Source organism: Taeniopygia guttata, chromosome Z, assembly GCF_048771995.1.
Source record: "Taeniopygia guttata chromosome Z, bTaeGut7.mat, whole genome shotgun sequence".
Classification (NCBI taxonomy): domain Eukaryota; kingdom Metazoa; phylum Chordata; class Aves; order Passeriformes; family Estrildidae; genus Taeniopygia; species Taeniopygia guttata.
The window spans coordinates 61757609-61779621 of NC_133063.1; the positions used below are offsets into that span (position 1 = coordinate 61757609).

At 36.6% G+C, this 22013-nt stretch overlaps 1 long non-coding RNA gene across 3 annotated transcripts in view; it reads right to left on the reverse strand.

Moving 5' to 3' along the window:
• The window catches only part of LOC140681816 (uncharacterized), a 43723-nt gene extending 22059 nt beyond the window's left edge, over positions 1–21664 (reverse strand). For all 3 annotated transcript variants that reach the window (XR_012053009.1, XR_012053008.1, XR_012053007.1), the window contains exons 1-3: positions 21476–21664; positions 13615–13708; positions 4598–4701 (exon numbers count right to left, since the gene is read on the reverse strand). This is a non-coding gene — a long non-coding RNA (uncharacterized lncRNA). The remainder of the gene's footprint in view (positions 1–4597; positions 4702–13614; positions 13709–21475) is intronic.
• Between the last annotated feature and the right edge of the window lie 349 nt (positions 21665–22013).

Below are 22013 nucleotides of genomic sequence, written 5' to 3' on the forward strand. Positions count from 1 at the left end.
CCTGAGGATCAGCCCACAGTGCTCAACTTACCAGCGCACCTTGGTTTCAGAGTCCCCAGTACTACCAGCCCCCTGACAAGATTCTCTCATTGCAATTTTAAGTTCAGCAATAAATGTGTTTTCATTAATGAGAGGATTAACAAGAGAGACAATCTCATTTCAGACCTATTAAAAACAAAATTAGGTATATTAAACAAGGTATATAAAGTGCTGTGGGAAAATTTTTTCACCAATAACCATGACTGCAGCCATAGTAAGCCAATCTTAATTGCTACTGAAAAATTGCATCCTGCAGTTTTCCTATTTCTGAAGGTCACCATCTCCCCCAGTCTAGCCATATCTTAATTTCCCTTGCATTAGTTTTACAACAGCATAAGTGAAACACCTTTGAGAGAGTTACTTGTTTTTGTCAACTCATTTTAATAAAATCTGGATCTGGTTAGGTAGGTTTAATCACACAGATACAATTCTTGAGTCATTGACTCCAGAAGGTTGGGGTGTAAAGCAATCCAAGAAAAATCAGAATCAGCACCTCTGATTCACTGTGGTGGAAAAGCATGTCTGAATACGCTGAAAGAGCTTGTATCTTAGGTAGAAAATGCTAGATTATGAGCAGAACATTATGTCTAAACATGACACATAATTCATTGCACTTTCCTATAGCTCACCGACATCTACTGTAATTTCTTTTTTTTTTTTTCCTAGTTACAACAACGAATGAAGATGTGGTAAAAGTCAAAAGGTTGAATTTTAAAGTCACAGTTCTTATGCAGATGTGCTCATTTGTTAAAGCTTAGCATTTAACCAGAGGCCATGACTAGAATTTATTAACTTACTAAAAAATGATAGTATTAGGTCCTCAGACATTGTGTAGTGACTGCTTGCTTAATTATCCATATCTAAAGAGTTAAAATGGTGGCTTTTGCTGATTTAATATTCTTCCAACTTTATGCTGCTGTGCAGTGTACTGTGCATTAACAACACAGGTCATTGAGTACCCACTGAAAGCTCACTCTGGAAATACCTGAAGGACACATTGAACTCTTCAGAAATCTGTGTCATAATACTTCATGTGTTAACAGAATACAAGGCACAGTGATGCATAGCAACGGATCAGCCCAGGGTGGGCATCTGAAGTGCTCTGTCTTGCCACTGAATGCTAGAGTGAAGCATTGTAATTTTATTCCAATTATACTTTTAGTGCCATGATGTCACAGCATAAATTTGTACTTTTGCATGCAGCTCATGCTGGTGTGATGACAGCTCTTAAAATATTGAGCGATTGTAGGCCCGTCAGCATAAAATTATTCTAGCATGGTACCTTTATTAGGGCTTCAATAAATGCCTTTCTTCTTGTGATCCAAGGTGGCATTTGCAAATGAGCTAATTTCTCAGCAGTACAATAATTGTGTTGCATTTATTTTGCGAGGTGGGGGTGGAGGAGGGAGAAGAAAAATGCTGTTACATAAAAGGGGTTCTTTTGCCATCAAAACTACATTCACCATGGTTAGGTAAGTTTAAAAAAGAACACATTAACTAAATGACTGTACAATTATTTAAATGAACTAGGTGCTTTTTAAAGCCTTGGAGGAGTATAAACACTTTTCCAAGCCATATAACAAAAGATGTGACAGCCCTCACAAGAAACACTTCCTGAAAGTCAAGCGTAAACAGTTTGCTAACTAGTGACAGTTATTTTGGGGTTCAGAATGCATCTACTTCAACAAACTAAATCCAAACCTGATGTCAGCTAACCTAATTCACAGGGCAAAATGCATAAAAAGTACAGCTCAGGGAGGAAGCAGGTTTTAAATGGTACAAGTTTTTTTTACTGTCTATTATCTAGAAAATAGACAAAAATGATGCAAAGAAAAATATGCATAAGTGGAACTCTGCAATCATAGTGCTAACTTAACAGGAAAGACTTGAATTCACTGTTTGCTTGATACACACATCCAACAATCTATCTGAGAAGATTTTGTGTCATGCTGTGCTTCTCATTTCTTGTTGTGTTACTTAGACTTAAAACAACTGACTTTTCAAAGTGGTGCTTAGTATGCATCATTCAGTGTTTGCAAATGTGAAATCTGTTCAGTTGCTGAAAGGGTTTAATTTTAGGGATATTGCTTAAAGGATATATTTTTAAATCAATTATTCCATGAGCTAAGCTACAGCTGTTATCAATGCCACAAGTTCCTCATCTTTTCCTTCCTCTATTCCCTACTACAAGTAAAGATGTTATTAAAATTTATTCAAAGTCAACAACATGTTCTACTAAATAAAAAGTAAAATGTTTTGAAAATAATTTTTTGTCAAAAAGATACTCTGAAATTTAAATATTTAATAAAATCTGTACAGCTGTCTTATGGGTCTGAATTTGAAGGATCTTAGTGTTTTTAAGACAAAACTTCTCTGTAGTATCTGCAGTAAAGGCATAAGAAAGTGTATCAGAGAGAAGTCATCATGAAGAAAGGGCTTAATTAAAGCAAATTAAAGTAAGTGTAAGTTCAGCAATTGAGAAGATCTGTTTTTCTTCAATTATGTTTAAGATGTGTGTCTTAAACATCAGATGTTGAATAAGGTTGGATTTAACCAGAGCATTCAACAGTGCTTATTGCTTTGTAAGAGTCAGTTGTGTTTAGACAGAATCAAGCACAGGCATATAAAGCAGAACAATAAAAGGAAAACCAAACTAGTACTACATCTAGTGCATAACCCCAAAACTGGCAAGAGTATTTTGTGAAAGAGCAGAAAAGTCAGCTACAACATTTTAAGTGCATTTCTTTAGCTGCCTACCATATCTAGCTATAGCTAGGTAAGAGAATGATTTGCAGCCTGTAAATGTCTCAATACTGTAAATATAAAGGCAAACTGATCAGGAAATTACATTATTGTTCAATTAAATTGCAAAGATTTTGTTACTAAACCTGCAATAAAAGCGGATACTAATGACATTTTCATAAAAAAATTAGCTGTCAAGTGAGTCTATCTGTTTCATAAAACAATTAAGTATTTGCCATATATAATACATACATGTACATATCTATCTATGTCTATCTATCTATACACACAGAGTAATTAGGGTTGATGGCAACAGTAATCCAAGTGGCAACAGTAGGATGCAACAGTAATCCAAGTGCCTCTGTAGGATGCAATCGGCCATGATTCACTTTCACAAAACTGTTGATTTGTGACTGATGAGGCCCTAAAAGACTTTTGGAGTCTTATCTACCAGTAGCAGAAATATCAATAAAGAGTGACCTTTTCTGTTAAATATAATGAATAAAAATACATAAGTAACTGTCAGTCAGTCCAAATAAATCTATCAGAGTTGCTATAGTTAGCACTGATAAAATTCTTTAGGCAAAAAGGGTAAGTCCTACTGATAAAAATGTAAGCAAATGATATTTTAGAGTTTTACTTATATACAGGTATTTAAGTATTGACATGGATAGATTATCTAACTAGCAAGTTAACTGTGTTTTCATTATCCAGTGAAAAAAATGGAGCAGGTAGAGTTTCCTTCCATAGCCAAAGAGAAAGGGGAACTGGGACACAGGGAAGAATTAAGAAAAGAGAGCATCTCTCAGAGGCACTAGGTTTGTGATATAAAAACTTCTAATCTTTTTAATACATTTTATGCTGCAAAATAATGAAAAACAGGCAAGAGATCATTAAGGTTATCAAAGAAATATAGGGAACAACTTCAGTCAGTGGCAAATAGGGAACAATTCTGTTTTTCTGTAGGAAAACAGAATTATGAAGAAAACAATTACATTATTGACAAGGTGGAAGTATAAAAGATTAACAAAGTGCATGTTCTGGCAATGCGGTATCACAAAACTTACGCATAGTGCATAATGATGCTCCATATGACTGTATTTTTTTAATAAAAGAAAACTAATAAAAAGGATCCGTTTTTTGTGGACCTCAAATGAAAATATGAAAAAATATTCTTCAGATGAAACAATATTTTAATCAACACATAAAGAAACATCTTATGCAGGTTTCCTTTTTAAAATTTCTTATTTACCATTAATTTCTTCCGAAATTCTATTTGAAAAACTATGAAATGCTTTATTCCATAAATGCCAAAGTGAGATTTTCTGACCTTTTCAAAAGAAAGTCAAGCTAATCATATCTATTTATGCTGATTAATATACTTTTGTGAACATATTTTCTGTGCAGTTACATCCATGGTTTTTGGTAAATAAGTTGCCCTGCTGAAAATATTAGTAGGATTTAGTACATAGAAAAATAAAGCTGCAGAACATGTGCAAGACCGAGAACTGGGACTGTTCAGCCTGGGGAAGAGAAGATTCACAGGGAATTATCAATATGCATAAGTATCTGAACAGAACATGTAAAGAAGACAGGCTTTTTCCTGGGAAAGTGCACGGTGGCAGGACAAGAGGCAACACGCACAAAGGTTCTTTCCAAATGTCAGGAAACACATTTTATCTGTGAAGGTGACTGCAGATTGCACAGAGAGGTTGTGAAGTCTCTGCTCTGAACAGACATTATCCTGGGAAAACTGATTAAGGTTTGAGCAGGGCGGTTGAACTGGTTGAACATCCAGTGGTCCTTTACAACCTACCTCAACCATCTTGTGGTTCTGTGATTCCATGGAATTAGGGAAAGGGAGTCCACTCCAAGTCAACCAATGATGATCTTTACCAGAAAAGATTTCTGTTCCATTAACTATGAAAAAGAATACACACAGTTATTACTTTCAAATGTTAAGATCGAAGTATGAGGGTTCCTGAAATTATAGATTATCTTCAAACACCAGGGCTGAGGGTGTTCCTAAGAAATTAGACAGATCTAAAGAATCTACCCATGTATCTCTCACAGAAATCTCGTGCTTTGAGAATTTCCCTTGCTTTGAAGACAGAAGTTTCTTACTATTAAAAGAAGAGATACTCCAGTGTGAGAGAAGAGGACCAGCAGAGATCCTAGTGATGTAATGGCAAACCTCTGAGGCTGGGTAAGTGATTTTCAGGCCTCCAGGAAGTAGAGGAGAGCTATAGCTATTCCTAAAAACACCAGTGGACTAGCAGGGGAGTCCTTAGGGAAAATATTGCATTTGATAGAAGGCAGAAGGCCAAGCTGTTGATCCTCAGAAATGGGGGATTCCTGTTCAGTGTTTCCAACTGATTTACTACATACAAGGAACAGAATGACTTAGCAATGCCAGTTCATAAAAGGAAACAAAATTTTCAGCTCCACAGATGACAGGTCAAAATCAGCTGGAGGAGTGACAAGTCAAAACCAGCCCCAGCTTCCTTGCTGTTAGTGCAAGAGCCACTGAGGTCCATTTTGAAGAAGGTATGATAACCTCAAGATATATTTTAGTCTAGTGAGTATTGTGAGCCTACTTTTTTTTTTTAGCAAAATATAAATTAAAATATGTCAGTAATACAAATGGTAGGAGGACAGCAGGAAACTGATTCTCAATCATATTCTTGGCTTCATCTTCCCACCTAAACCTCTTATGAATTTCCAAGCCTCTACTTGTATTTAATCCTTAAATCTTTTTTCATTTAAATGTCATTTCTTCCCTGCTAGTGCAGCTATGGGGGATCGTCTTCATAGAACAGTTGTGTGTTTCTAACTTTTTCTTCCATCCAACAGGCAGAGCATATACATTTAACAGGTAAAATACAAGGATGTATGCCTCTTTCCTTCATGATACAAAACCACCCACCTTTGACTGAGCACATAAACAGAGACACCTGAATGTATCTCCTGGTATTTTCCCAGTTTTCTCTCTAGTCTTCTCCCTAGAAAAACCAACCCATTCTCCCTAAACTCACAGTGAAAGAAATACTCATAGGAGCCACTGAATCAGATCAAATCTCTTTCTAGCCTACCAACATGTCTCTGACAACACCCAGTACTAGAAATTCAAGGGAAAGTATAAGAATGGAGCAAATATATTTCATCACAGAAATCCCCCAGTTCCCATTGACTCATAATCTTAAGACATCATGACCCAATGGTGTTGTCTTACTCTTTAATAACTCACATTGTGTATTTTCATGCACTAGTACTGCAAAAGTACTCATGGAATTCTATTTACCACACCAAGCAGATTGATAAGGTACAGACCTCAAGATAAAACACCACCATCACAAAAATAAAACCAAATCACAAAAAAAAACATCCTCAGAGCAAACAAACAAACAAGAAAAAGCCACCAAAATTAAAGGAAAAAAAAAAACATGCAAAAAACCACAAACCAAACAGAAAAACCAAACCAAGAGTAGGGAGTCACTAACAAAAATGTAATTAGGTAAGTAGTTTACATTTTTTGGTAGCTGACTGCTCATTCTAACCATGAAGGATAGATACACCCTTTTGGCAAACCCCTTAAACAAACAAAATATTGTGGCATTTGAAATACAATATGATACCTACCCAAGGCTTGATTTTCAGAATGTGAAATGCCCATTAATGCTACCCTAATCATATCCTTGTATGAGCTACCGGTATCAGTAATTTATAGATAAATGGTGCCTACCCCTTGAGCCTTTCAAGCCAGATGTTAAAAACAAGCAGACAATATTCTGACAGCAGTGTGCAGAGGCACATCTGATGAAGTGAGGATTATCAGCAGGAAGAGGAACCTGGCTATTAATTCACTAATGAAAGCTTTTGATGTGCTATCTTAGGATCCTTCCAGACTTGTGTCTGGACCAATTTTTCTTTTCCTAGCTACCAAGTGCCCTCTGTCTTCTTTTACAGATTTCTCATAACATACAACTCTTCATGCAGTTCTTAATCTCTAATTTAAATCATGAATAATAATTCTTACACATTGCCTTTCCTGAACTGTTGTCCTGTGTTTTGCTGTGAATTTCTCCTCTCATTTAGACCATAAGGTTTTCAGATAGGGCATGCATCTTGTAAATTTATGGTGTTGCAAGTGTGTTTAATGCTAATAATGTGCAGTGACAGGGCAGGGCAGATTCATAAGCAATGCCCTGAAAAAGAAGCTGCTATTGAATTCATAATCTGGCACTTCATATTCACAAGAGAGAAAAAAAGCTGTCATCTCATAATAGGGGATCTGCTATAAAAGGAATGGGTTTTTTGCACTAATGGTTATCAAGAATTCATACATTTCACTCCATTATCAATTCCATATATTAGTGAATATTTCTTAATGTTACTTGTATCATAAAGCTGTTGCTCAAGTTCATTTGATCACTCATATTTGTTAAAAGAAAGGTTTCACCAATAAAAAGCAAATTAGACCCAAGGTATATGAGCAAAACACCCACACACTCCTGCCCATCAAACTTCATAATGCAGGGAGCAAAACAACTTCATATGTAAAATAAGGTAGAAAGTTCCTCAGTGATACTTAAGGAACAACATCTGAGTCATACAAGGAGGGAGAAAGGAAGTACAGTGCTGGGTGGTTTAAACAAGGGAAATGTTCAGGAGCTATAGTTTCTGATAAGGACCTCTATTTTCAGAAGTAAGATGAAAGACTTCATCAAACAGAAGGAGGACCTGCAGGAAAAGTAATTTCTTTACAAAATTTTTGGAGGCCAAAATACTGTTTTTGAGGAGCCCATTTAATTACAGCTCTGATCTTAGAGTAAGCTGAGTGCTCCTGGAAAAGAACTCACATTTTTGCTCATTTTTCTTCAGCACCAACATTTTGGCAGCACCAGGTGACTGCCTGTTCTAAGCGCAATCTAAAAATTTACTTTCGAGTAGTAGGATGCCTTGGTATGTGCGCTCAGATGCTCCTTAAAATCATACCTAAAGATAGCACTACAATGAATGACTCCCAGAAAAAGAAGAAAAAAAAAAGGAAAAAAATAAAAGGTGAAGAAAAGAGGAAAAGAGGCCTGCATTGATCCAGGATAGCTTATTCCAAAAAGAGATTTTTTGTTGAGACTTCATAGCAGGGAACATGAAATTTGGCATGAAAAATATTCTCAACACCCTGATTCTTGCTTCTTTGGGAGTGTCTGTAGGCCTGCTTGCTGTCTCCCAGAGGCAGCATGTATAGGCGATACTCACATCTGGCAGCTTGATCGTCCACTTGGGAACACACAGGAAGCCTTCCTCCAGCATCCCTACTCTTACCCCCTCCCAAGCTGCTTCTTAAAGGAGGGGAATTTCTGGGAGGCCATCACTCTACTAATAGCTAGTCCTCTGGAGTAATCACGCCAATTGAAACTTTTTTCTGCTATGGGATTATGCAAATCTAGAAAAACAACTCTTTTTCTTTTTTTTATTTGTTGGTGGGGGGGTGGAGGGAGGGGTGGAGAGAGTGAGGGAGACAGGAAGGAGCCCTCAACTATAAATCTAACAAAGTTAAAGCGCTTCTGGCATTCACAGTCAAGGTATTTTTCTTACCACAGATCAAACTAATAATTAGAATGCTTAAAGAAGATAAGGACAGTAATTCCAAAATGTGACAAGTTTTTTGGCAGCACTAACCTATCTAGAGTAAACTGTACCTTATAGGTGCCATTTTTATTGCTATTGCATACCATATAAGGAAAAAACCTATAAAATATGAAAAACAGCAACACGGGGAAAAGGTATAAAAATAAGTAAGGTAGAGTAATAAAATACAAAATAGGGATTAAAAGTACTGATTGCAGAAGCTGTTAAGTTAATTTTCTTATTTTTCCCAATAGTTTCCCAGTATCCATCAGGCTTTCTCCTGTGATTCCATTCATCAAACATCCACAGTTAAACACATGATCTGTCTGTCTGTCTGCGTCTGTGTTCGGTACAAAGTGACTTCTTTCTTAGCTCTTGATTGGCTGTCATAATAAATATTTGAGGTAGGTGAGAAGTTTGTCACCATTAATTATATCTTCTTCAGAAAATACATGAAGTAAGTAACTGTGTCCCAGTGATAGAACAGGGCCTGCATAGAATTTAGTTTAAATACCTCTTCAAGAGAGCCAAGAGCAGGCTCCACAATTAAACTTTTAAGAAAATAGTTGTGCAGTCTCACCTTTATGGATCAAAATGTAGCATCCTACATTGGGTCTGCAAAAGTATCTTTCTATATACCATGGAAATAATTTCAGAAATAGCCTTGATTGCAGATGCTGACCAGATTAAAAAAAAAAAAAAAAAAAAAAAAAAAAAAAAACCACCCAAAAACTGTTGTTTTTTTTCCCTGAACTAGGGAGTCCTTAAAAACAATTTCTAAAAAAGAATATAATTTAAATTTAAAACAAAGCTCATTACATGGCAAAAAGCCTATTTTTTTAAATACAGTCCTTAATCAAAATTAAGAAATATTTTTATGCTGAAGAATATACCTGCATGAACCAAGAATAAAAACATTTTCACAAGATTTTAAAGTAATATTTTTTCACCAGCTAAGTTAATATTCTCATATATACATTTCTGAAGGAAATAGGGATGGAAATATTCTGCAAAAGAAGGAATAAGTCTCCCATCATCAATTTTTCACTCCTTCCTGAGGTTAAATTGTATTATACCCTAATATTCCACCTGCTACATTCTACCATCTCTATGCCAATTAAGATGAAAACTTAATTTTCCAAAGACAGTACCTAACTGAAAATACTAAAAGTTTTCTATCTGCAGAAGCCTAAAAATGACAGGATTGTGCCCACACAGGACACAATCTCTTGCTGATCAAACTCTGACACAACCAAAGCAATGCCAAGGAGTTGTTTAGCCTCAGTGCTTTGCTAGCAACAGCTCATTTTCTAGTGCAACATAGTCAGCCTGTACTCTTGACAATAACAGGAGTTAATTGAAAATCCAATGTAAGCATATCTAAAGAATGAAATAAAAAGGGGCGAGTCTGTTCAAGAGAAGAAAAATCATAAAAGATACTCATTTCAGAATAACAGAATAAGCAATCAATCTTTCCTTCACTGGGAAGGAGTTTAGAGTGGACCAATAAAATGCTTTGTGAGCATTAAAAATACAGCAGGCAGTAGATAGAGTCTTTGACAAATCCCAGCTTGTAAGATGTGTCTCTTTAAAAGGGGGGAAAACCGAAGGACATGTTTTGGAGCATGCTCAGGTAAAGTACTAGGATAAAACTGCGGCATCAGCCAAGAGATGCTTGTGGTTTGAAATACAAATCAAGTAGAAAACTCTTGGTATCCTTCCTCCCTTCTTTGGAAGAATAAGTGGCAATAAAATAGCTGAGGTTTAGGATATGTCAAAACAACTATAGGCATTTCTACTACTGAAAATTCCATATGAAACTTTTACAACCTTAGTCACACTGAGGAGGTTTTTTTAGGCAGTGAGCAAGAAATTAGCCACCTATTTTGTTAATGTCAGTGGCAGCAGAGAAGCTGCTAGGAATTTCAGGACAGTTCTCCTTCTGTAGGAGTTCCTTCCATCTGCAGAAGGTCAGAGAATAAACTAGTTCCTTCTAAATTGCAATGGAGCAGGAAATGCTGATTTATTTTTTCCCTTCTTTTGACGGAAGGGATTTCTCACAGAAAGTTAAAAAGAAAGGAAAGACTTCTTTGTAGTCCCCTATCCCTCTCAGTAAAAACTTGCAGGTTACATAGCATCAAAAAACACTATTTCAGAAATGTTTCTAAAAATCTAATCCAGCTCACTACAGATTTCAGCAATAGAAAGCCTTCTTAGCAAGACAAACTCAAAACAGGGAGTAGAGACAAAACCTTCTGCTGCAGCTTACCAACATGGCACAGCCCTGTGCCACTCCTTCCTCCTGTCCCAACCAGCTCATCCTGTGCCATTGCAGCTTCTGAGGTACTTTCCATGCAGAACAGCTTTTCCAAGCTCTGCTTTTTTTGAGAAGTAGCCTTTCACTGTGTCAGTCTTCCCCCCCCCATCCTCAATGCTTTCCTCACAGAAATGTACCTCATGCTTTCTGTTAAACACCATGGGTGTATAATCTAAGGTTGATGCAGATACAGAAATGTGACGGACCTGCTGTTCTACAACCACAATGATCAAGTAGGAACTCACAACAGATCAATAAACAAGCCTTTCAAAAAAACCAAGGAAATAATAAAACAACAAAAAAGATCTCTTCTTTGCAAAAGAAACAGACAGCAAATACAGCTGAATTGTATAGTTCTGCCATTCAGAAATGCTTGGGATATGTAAGAGGACCATATAATATCCTTTCACAGAGGCACAGATATATACAGGGTCATCGCTGCCGTTAGAAAATACATGTATATATTGTCAGGCTGTCCTTTTCGTGAGAACTACCTCTGGCTGCTGTGCATATAATTACAATGTTGTGACTGGGTTTTTAGTAACTTTTTAATTTTAATGAGGCTTTGCTTTTGAGTGAGGGAATCATTTAAGAAATTTGTCTGATACCTTAGGTTTTAAGCTTTTCTGTTCCGTTTTCGTGTGCAGCTTTTAGCTTTGTATTACATGTTACTAGGATCTTGTCACAGGGTGGTGAAGAAAAAAACAATCTTATTCTAGCTGGATACTCAAGGACAATCTCTTAAAATTTCAGGCCCAAAGCATAAACAAATGTAAGAGGAGGGCAGGTAAGCAAGCAAGGAGGATGAAACTTCATAATTTGAAACTATTAACTGGACAATTAACGCCTATATGCAAATGGACTAAAACTTAAAAAAAAAAAAAAGTGAGATCTTCTGACCAAGCCCTCTTTTGCTTCCATCTTGGAGCCATCTGGGCAGAGCCATACTGTGGCTCCCATACTGCCAGGGTGTGGCCTTTGATTTACCTAATTCATCTTCTAACTAATTGCACTAAATGAACATGTTCATTTAGGACATTACAACATAGTCTAGCATCAGGCATAGTGAAACTTTAACTGTTTTTCAGGTTCAGGGGTGTTCTTTACTTGTTAGAAGTACCATTAAAAAATTAAAATTTACTTATAAACATGGTGGAGGGTAAGTATATAGCAGGTAAATCTGAGGTAAAGTAGGATGAGAGAGTGCCACTGCACTCAACAAAATAAGGATTCGCCAATATAAGCAATGAGGTAAGAACATTTTTGAGAAGCAACTATCCATCAGAGATCTTGCAAATTTTTTGAGATTCTATCATAAAAAATAGTCCTGATTTAAGAAAGATTATTTTAGTTTGCAGCCTCAGTAGATTAGAGACACACATGCTCATTTAATAGGTATCAGTGTAAAGAAAAAAACGCTCCTAAGGTAGCTTAACAAGTCATAAGATATGAACTTTTTAATTTGCAATTGTGTGACTGTTTAAGCCCTCACAGGAGGATAGTAACCTCTGCCATTATTAGTACAGTGGGGTAAACAATATTGTTTATTTTTTTTCCTTCCTAGTACTTTTTGTACTTAATTTTTCTTCTGTGTAGCTTTAACGACATCTATTTTAACCTAAAAAATGCATCCAGGAGCTCATTTTTGGAATCAGATTTCACAGTTGTAAATATTTGGGAATTAGCGTGACTTACAAAGCTCATATTAGCAGTTATTTGAAAGCAATGTTGAATAATTCTAAATTTTTCCCTGTAGCCCTGACTACAGCATTCCTGTGTGTCCCGCAGGAAGTGGTATAATATTTCTCATCTCACTAGTTTCATGTCATGCAGATTCTTCAAACACCCAAAGGCTGGTTTACTGACTTGATGATGAACAGTGTAACAAAGGCTGTAATACTGCATCAGTTAGAGAGATGTCATTCAGTAAACTTTTGCCTGAAGGCAAGTATGTCATTCACAACTTCTGTGCTGTCAGTGAACGTGCCCCAGTGATGTTCTGCTGCGTGGCACAGTAAAGCTTGAGACACATATTCTGGGTATAATCTTCAGATCACCCCTAACGAAGATCTTGTTAGTTGTCAGTATGGCAAGATGGTGATTGGTAGGAGAGAACTTTGTGCTGCCTTGGGGGGAAAAAAAAAATTCCTTTTACAATTACCTGGAAATAAGCATGTTTCCATCATGGTTGAGTGGATTGCATCTGGGATTCTATCTGAACTGAAATTGTCAGAATCAAGCTTTGACAAAGAGAAGCCTCTATTCTGCCGTTTGCCATCAGTCCCTTTTTAATTCTGTGTGACTGGAGGGGTTGGGATTGAAATGAATCTTCTCCTAATATCAGATCACTGCTGGAATTTTTCATTAAACTGTTTTAATTGCTTAAAGCTTGCATTTCAAATTCTCATAAATACTGCCTAAAATCAATTCAGTGTCAGATATCATCTGCAACATTCACTGCAACTGGTTCCCAGAAAAATAGTTAATTTTTAAAAACATTAACAGCTTCAGACTTCAATTGAATGATTTAATAATCAAAATTTTAATTTAGTCTTTGTTTCCCTTCAAAAAGTTTTAAGACAGGTTAACCTGTCAAGAGCAGCATTGCTACTGATCCAGCTAAGGCAGAGAAGGAGGTTGTATATCCTCATTATTACCATAATTGGCATCTGGAATCTGTTCAAAAATTCTGATTTACTTTGTAGCAGAGGATTATGGCAGAATTTGGAGTACTTTATGGTCTACAGAGGCTTGTGAAATTCAAATATATAAACTGTCAGTTAAACATTTCATGAAAAGCCCTACCTGCTACTAATCCAAAGAAACATTAACAAGTGCTTGAGGGGATGAAAATCCACAATATGTTTTGGTAGCTAACCACTTACAGAAATATTAACATTCTTGGGCAGGTTTGCTCTCTGAGCTTCTGAAGTAACTTTGGAGCCAGCAGGATTCAGTTTCTAGCAGATTTCCAACACCCTGAAAAAAAAAAAAACAGTCAGAAGCCTCTAGTATTTATGAATTATTAATGCTGGCTTTCTCTATTTTTTTCCTTAGTTTTGCTTTTGTGTGCCTGTTCAGCTAAGTAATTCAATAGACTGATAGAGACATGAATAGATATGCTAATTAACACCAAGGCTAACCTTTAAAGTTCCTTAAAGCTGTCAGCTTTCAATGAAATATTTTCATTTTTCTTTTTCTGAACGGGAATACAAACATTATTTGTACACTTGGTGCCAGCAGGGGTGCCCCTAGGAATCAGCTTTTAAGATTTTTTTCATTGTGGAAAACAGTTTAAGAAAGGTGTCAATTTTACAATCCTCATTTATAGTCCCTGTCATAGGAACGTGTTCATGTTTTGCCAGTACCTTCCCTCATTTCTCATTACAATTGTCATCTAAACAAGCTATGGAGACTTGAATACCTTACATATTGTCCTCATGGAATAGAAAAATCTGAAGTAGGGCAAAAAGAGAGAGTAAAAGGGAGACTTGGAGACCTGAGATGCTGCACTAATAAAAGTGTTAAATGTAGAAGGAGAATTTCTTACTTTTAAACAACAATTCAGAACCACTTTTGTTAAAATGAATAAAGGGCAAATTCATTTAACAATCCCCACTTAACTCTTCTGATAAGTTGTTCCTGCCAAAGATTTCAATGCATTAGAAAAAGGAAAGCATCTCTACAGTCCAGCAGTTACTGTATTATATCCTTTCTGGTCACTGCTAAACCAAAAATATAGATAGTCACGAAACCAAAGTATCTGATCGAAGAAACAAAAAAAAAAAACAACCCAGTATTTTTCCGAGCCAGACACCAAAACACAAGTAGAAGCAACCAGAGCCTAAATTCCAGCTTCTGTTAAAACAAAACTGAGCTCTTTACCTCTCTTCTATTTTCCTCCTTCCTCCTTTTATATTAGAACTGAGTAAGAAGAATCAACAAACTCTGCCCAAGTTCAACACTGGACGAACTGCCCAGTGTGATTTCTGCATTCCCGTTCAAATGAATAGGCACTCTGAAGCTAAATTCACAACCTGCTTTGAGATTTGAAGTCACTCAGTCCTGTGAGGAGTGCAGGCAGAGCTGTTTCAAAAATGCCAGTACTTCAGGTACATTCCAAATTGCAATTACAAAACTTGAATGAAAGCCTAACTTTTGTCATAAATAAACACTTCTCTTCATATTCACAAATATACTGCCTAGAGTAGCTACAATTTGGGTCTATTTTACTTGTTTGGGCATGAAAATTTGATCTCTGAAATACAGAGAGTTTGTATACAACCATTGTGATAAAAAATTATGGTTTTGTTGGTTTTTTTAAAAATATACATTAATATTATCCGAGCAGAGTAACTATACCAGAAAACTGATTTCAGTTTTCAAATTTACCTACTTCAAATGAAGCAGGCAAATTTTCAAATTATAACTTACTTGATTTTGATCATTGTTAGGCACAGCAACTAGGCTTCCTAGGGCTAGGTGCTGTAAAGGCCTTAGGTACAAACTCATCTGTCAAGGGTTAAGATAAAGGCCTTTAACACACTAAGATAAAGCAAGTAAATAGACTGACTGGAAAAGTGTAAGTTAATAGTAAGCATTCCCTGACCCCACCATAAACTATGCGGAGTCTTCCTTCTGCAGATATTTTTATGCTGGCTTCTGAGAAAATTGTTCAAAATTGAATTCAGTCCCAGCTCTCTTGCAATTTGATAAGCAATCAGCAGATTTTTCAGAAATTAATAACCTGCTTTTACCTCATATATGTGACACAGTGATCTCATTCAATCCGTTAACTGTGCTATAATATGAAAATGCAAAATATATGCACCATATTACATAACTAAAATAATCTCAGGAATAAAATGCTCATCATATCAGGCATTTTTAAGATATCCTTCAAATTTTATTTCTTCTGTACATAGGAAGATTCAGAGACAGACCTCAAAGACATTAAGGTTCTTCTCATGCTCAGGTAATAAACTGATGTCACCTTCACTGCTATTCATAGCAGACTTACTACTACAGTAAAATGAAGATTTGAAAACTAAATTTAGGTAATATTCACTTAGTTTCTTTCCCAACATTAATTAAATCACAAAGGCTCCTCTATCTGCACAATTTTCACTGTATCTGCTCCTTAGGTCAAGTTTGTTGAGTAATTTTCTCTTGACCATTCCTTCAAAATAATGAAGAAATAGTCTTTCTTAGTCAGAAATTATGTTTTTCTATGTGCTTGGCAACTACTTCCAATGACTTGTTTGTTAACTATTTCCTGACCTTCAGTTTGCTCAACTTTATTGTGTTTAGTCAAAGAATCTGGAAAAGATACCTATCTTTCCATAAATAATGCCCAGTGATCAGCTCATCTATCTGAATGTATGAATTTCCTCTACTTTAGTATGACCACTTCAATCCAAAACAGTAAACCCCAACCCATTTTGGCTGTCATTGACACAGGCACCTTTTAGGAACTAAGTCTGGGTTGCAATATCCAGTCTTTCTAGAAATACCAAGGTGTTGTGTGAGCCTCTCTTAGTGTTTTTTGTAATTAATATAACTTAATCCAACTTTATGCCTCGAGTAATATTTTAAAATTTTAGAAAATATTGGATTAAGTAACTGATATTTTCTAGGTAATTATCTCTTATTTTCTTCTTTTATATATAGAACAAAAAATAAAAAGAAAAGAAAGGCAACAAAACTAGAAAGTACTTTTCAAGAATGCAAACCTAAATATTACCATTTTTATAATAATCTGAGCATCTCAGGGTTGTGGCCGGTTTCGTCTCTAAACTTGATTTAATATTAATGTTACCCCTAAATTATATTTTGCATTATGTTCTTTCATCTAAATAGTAAAACAGGGCTGAAAAAAATATACTACACTCTGAAAGATGAGAGAATCTTCAACAAATCCCACGTAGTGCCAAAGATTGAATGAAGTCATTCAAGCACCTCATTCCCCTGGTAATAATAGAACTGGAGGGACTGACCAAGGGTTTATCACAGTGCAGCTCACATTATTGCACCAGAGGAATACAAGCACATTTGAAAATAAAAGCTACACTTTTTTTTTTTTTTTTAATTCTAATCTATTCACAATATTAGAATATATTGACAAAATTCATTAGACAGAAAAAATGTTTAACAAGACCATACAGTAGCCAATTGGAGAGCAGGAACATACTTAATAACCTTGAAAAACAAACTTCCACATTGTGACCATTTTGAATCACTACATCAAACAGTGAGAAATTAAGTACCTGACATACATTTAAAACTCCCACACTGCTTTTCCCAATGAAAAGTCAAAAAGACTATGCATCTCCTTCACAAAAAATAAGTATAACCTCTTCATGTACAAATTTAAATTTCCAAAGTTAGAAAGCACAATTTGTTATTTTTCTAAGTTGAGTAAGCTCAATATTACATCATGACCCCATTTATTATTTTATTTAATTACTGTGGTATTTATGCTTATGATTTTTATGGCAATGATCACATATGCCCCTGCTTTATTTTAAAGAAAGGGTCCCATACCTATAGTCAGTCAGACATTTGAAGTCATTGATAATTCTCTAATGGGACTTTAAGTCTTGGATCTCCAGAAATCATCCAAAGCTGTATGAAGTAGGAAGTGGGTAACAGTGAGATGAGTAAGAGTCATAAATACATAAAATCCAGCGGTGTTGTGGAATGTTGCAAAATCACACCTATATATAGAGAGAGAGTGTGAGTGAGAGAGGATTCAAGTATTCTCTCTCCCATTCTGCTCCATTTCTGTAAGTCTCTAGACCATGGTAGTTACCAAAGATATAATTCCAAAGGACTGCATTCCCTTGTTATTTTCTAGCCCAATAGATAATTATTTCCTTTGTTCTATACAATTTACACAACACATTATCTCAAGAAAGAATGAGTTGAGAACGGGCTTGTCAAGACTGAATAATCCCATCCCACTTTCTTTTTCTCAAGCCTTCCAAATCTGCTCATGTCTGATCGAAGAAACACCACGTGTTTTGGATTTTGATTGCTTACCTTCAGGGAAGCACTGAGTTTTTGAGTTTGTTTTTCCTGCTAGAAATATTACTGAAAGAAAATTAAAGAGTTCACCTCTTTAATTTGTGAGTGGGAGCTTGGATTCTAGCTGAATACTTTGAAATAGAAATTGTTGGTTTACTATGCATAGTTATGATCAACAATTTTCAGACCCCACAGTAATCTTCTCCTACAAGTTCCAGATGGGCACACAGTATTGGAATACTATGGCTCCAATACAGAATTCACCAGGTTTGTAAATCACCATAAAACTCTAAACATATTTAGTTCTATGAAAATGTACTGCATTGGGGGAGGCAATGTATAAATAAATATATTAAAATCCATCACAGCTGTGCAACTTCATATAGCAGATCACAATAATAAGCAGAAATATTTGATTGCTTGAATGCTGCTGGCATTTGAGATACTCAAAAAATTGCCTATTCACTTAATTCTCTTGTTAACTCTGACCTTCCAGATGTTCATTTAAAATCAAATTGTGTTATTCTGATCATGCTATCAACATCAACATTTCTATTAAAAAGAAAACTCATTTATTTGACAAAATCTCAACATTAAGATATCCAATCCCACATGCTTTTTACCCCTCTAGTGTGTTAAATGATATGATTTGTTATCACTCACAATGTATATAAGAGCTATACTTTTGCAATTGATATGGATATGGTTGCAACAGTCAAGAGAGATGAGATTAAAGGATGAAAGTGTTCAATATCAGTAGCTGAAAAAAAGTCACATTAGAAGAAACTGTGCTTTCTTTTTTTTCCCTCTTCCCTAAACCTTCTGAGTCATCACCCTTTGTGCCTGTAGTGGATAGTCATGGGACAAAGTGGAGCAAGTGTATGAAGAGGTGAACAGGCTACCAATTAAGAAAAATTATTCATTATTTTTCTAAGAAGGGCTGTATTGGCAAGAAGAGAGATTTGGTAGTTGGTTCTTAAATAAAAAAACTAAAGAATATTTCTGAACATGGACCAAGAGGAAGACAAATTTCCAGAAAACACACGGGAAAACAAAAAAAAAAAAAGGCAAAAGTATAAGTTAGAATAGGATATCACCAAACCAGAAGAGTCTCATTGAATGAGAATCAGTGCCAGCAGCTGAGCTCTCTGTAAGGAAAGGGACAATTGATGATCAGTGCCAGGGAGGACAGGAGGACATTCAACCTGAAATAAGCTATGGAATTCGGGTTAAGGTCACATGTGGTGGGTTGACTTTGGCTGGATGCCAGGCACCTACCAAACCACTGTATTTCCCCCCTTCCAAGCTGGACAGAGGAGACAAAGTCAGATGGAAAACAACCCACAGGTTGAGATAAGGCAGTTTGCTAAGGCAAAAGAGAAGTTTGTACATGCATAATCAAAAAGAAAAAAAATTATTCTCTACTTTCTGTTACTATTTTCTACTATTTCTACTTTCTATTAGCAAGTGATATTCAGTGTTCAGCCACTTCCTAGGATGCAGGGCTCCTTCATGAGTAGAACTTCCTCCAGAAAGCAAATACTGTAAATAATAAAAGCATCCCACTTCTTCCTCCTTCCCTTAGTTTTATATCTGAGTGACATCCCATGGTATGGAGTTCCCTTGGTTGGCTGGGGTCATCTGGCCCAGTTGTGTCCCCTCCCAGGACCATCCCCAGCCTGCTGATGGGGAAAAATGTGGAGACATGGCTGATGCTGTGGGAGGGGGTGTGGCTGATGGCCCCCCTGCTCTGCCTTGGGAGGCAACTGACATTTAGTTTCCCGCCTCCCCCGGTTGTCAGTCATTTGTTGTCCCTTCCCCTTGTTCCTGTCCATCATTATATACTCCTTCCCCCAGTTCTGGAAAGTTCTAAGTTCTTTGTATCCCCATTGGTTCTCCCCTCGAAGCCACTCCTTCCCTCTATCCCAGTTGGCTGTTGCCCTGTCGCTCTTCCCTGACTCCACCCTCAAGCCCTCACCTCATTGGATGTTTTGTACCCTGACCCGCCTTCCCAGTTGCAGTTATAATCCCTGCCCCATCCCTGGTTTGGGGCTCTCGGAGCTGGCTTCCCTTCTGAGCGGTTGCTTCGCTTCATCCTCCACCTCGCTCTCCTGCACTTGAACCCTTGGAAATAAAGCCACCCGTGAGTCACCTGCCTTCGGTGGAAGCTTGTTATTTCTTCAACCATTGAGGCGCCTGCGGACCGGATCCTGTGGCTAACCATAGGGATTCCAGGACCCAGGCGTCTCAGATGCTGTGCCAGTGTTACTCAGCAGTAGCCAAAACACTGCTGTGTTAACACCTTTCCAGACACCAATGCAAAGCACTGCGAAGGCTGCTTCACATATGTCATAATGATTGGACAGATTTGCATTGGACAGATATAATTTTCAATCTGAAGAATTATCTTCTGAAAATGATCATTCTAAAATCCTCAAACTATAGTTTCAATTAAGTAGTAATCTTCCTGCCTTGTTTCAAGAGTAGAGTATGATGATGAACAGCTACTCGGTTCCAGCTAAGGAATGGTTGCATTTCACTTATCAGAAAAGGGAATTTCTTAGTGATCTTTATATTTTTCAGAATAATTTTCTACCATTTAGTTTGGTCTTGTGAATAGGTTTAAAATTCTATCTACAAAACACACAGCTTCAATTTACACCAGTACATAGATGCACTGGGTAAACATACAAGGAAGAACAAAAATTTAATCTATGACTGTACAGATACTTTTACCTAGAAGGATATTACACTGAATACCAATGCATATTATTCTTGAAAATCTAGCTTGAAAATCCTAGATGTAAGGAGAAAAACCCAAACTTACTCAAGGAAAATTATTTATAAACAACTTAATTCATTAAAGTTACATAACAAATTATCCTAGTGGATATAAATGTAGAAATGTCTCAGTAGATTATTAAACTGTAAAAAAATACTGCCTAACCCAAACAGCATAATTTATGCATATTTCAGTTTCTATGTTATCTTTATCAAACTCCTTTTGCATAGGGCAGCAAGAAAGCTAATATACAGAGGTTAATTTAGGTGAAAACTACCACAATTCACAATTGCATTAGCACCTATTAAGAGTCATTGTTCATGGAAATTTTAATAATACATTCCAGAGTGAATAAAAGCAGAAGATGATTAGGAACAAAATTGTTTCCATGTATGCTGACAGAACTGCTAAGCGTAATTATACATTTCTAGGGCAACCTGTTTGGAGTTTACTCCATAATTTTATGTAAATTTTGAATTACTTCATTTTTTCAGGTTAAATGCTAATATGTTATTTCATTTTTCAGTTGAGTTGCAGGAGTACTAATGGACATAGATTGCAATTGATTAAACAGGCATCAGATAAAAGTCTAGAAGCCTTTCAGTATGACAAACTTTTAATTCAATTTTTTTCTACTGCCACATTGTTGCTCCTGAACAAACTGCCAAAATTTTCAATCAGTTACTAGATATTAGCTGTATTAGATATATTGAGAGCAAAAATCCATTTCAAGGAAGATATTCTTTTGAGAGAAGTATTTTATTTTTCCCCTCCTTTTCCTCATTTATTCACTGCATGATGCAGGCTTAACTCAGCTTATACATCTTCATGTAATACACTTGCAGTAATCTGTACGACATAAAAAGACAAGCAGAAGAAAAGAAAAATCAAATACTCTGAAGACAAATATGTGGGATCAGAGCTGTAGAAAAACCCACCTGTTTAGATTTGCCCAGGTTTCAATGCATTATGCCACTGAAATCTTGTGAAAGCCAGTTGATTCTTCATTAAGTTAACATGGAAGACAAAATAAAGGAAACTTGCAGGTTATCTACATGAAAACAAAATGAAAAGAGGGAGGCAGAGAGAGAGAGGGAGGCAGAGAGAGAGGGAGGGAGAGAGAGGGAGAGAGAGGGGAGGGAGGGAGGGAGGGAGGGAGGGAGGGAGGGAGGGAGGGAGGGAGGGAGGGAGGGAGGGAGGGAGGGAGGGAAGGAAGGAAGGAAGGAAGGAAGGAAGGAAGGAAGGAAGGAAGGAAGGAAGGAAGGAAGGAAGGAAGGAAGGAAGGAAGGAAGGAAGGAAGGAAGGAAGGAAGGAAGGAAGGAAGGAAGGAAGGAAGGAAGGAAGGAAGGAAGGAAGGAAGGAAGGAAGGAAGGAAGGAAGGAAGGAAGGAAGGAAGGAAGGAAGGAAGGAAGGAAGGAAGGAAGGAAGGAAGGAAGGAAGGAAGGAAGGAAGGAAGGAAGGAAGGAAGGAAGGAAG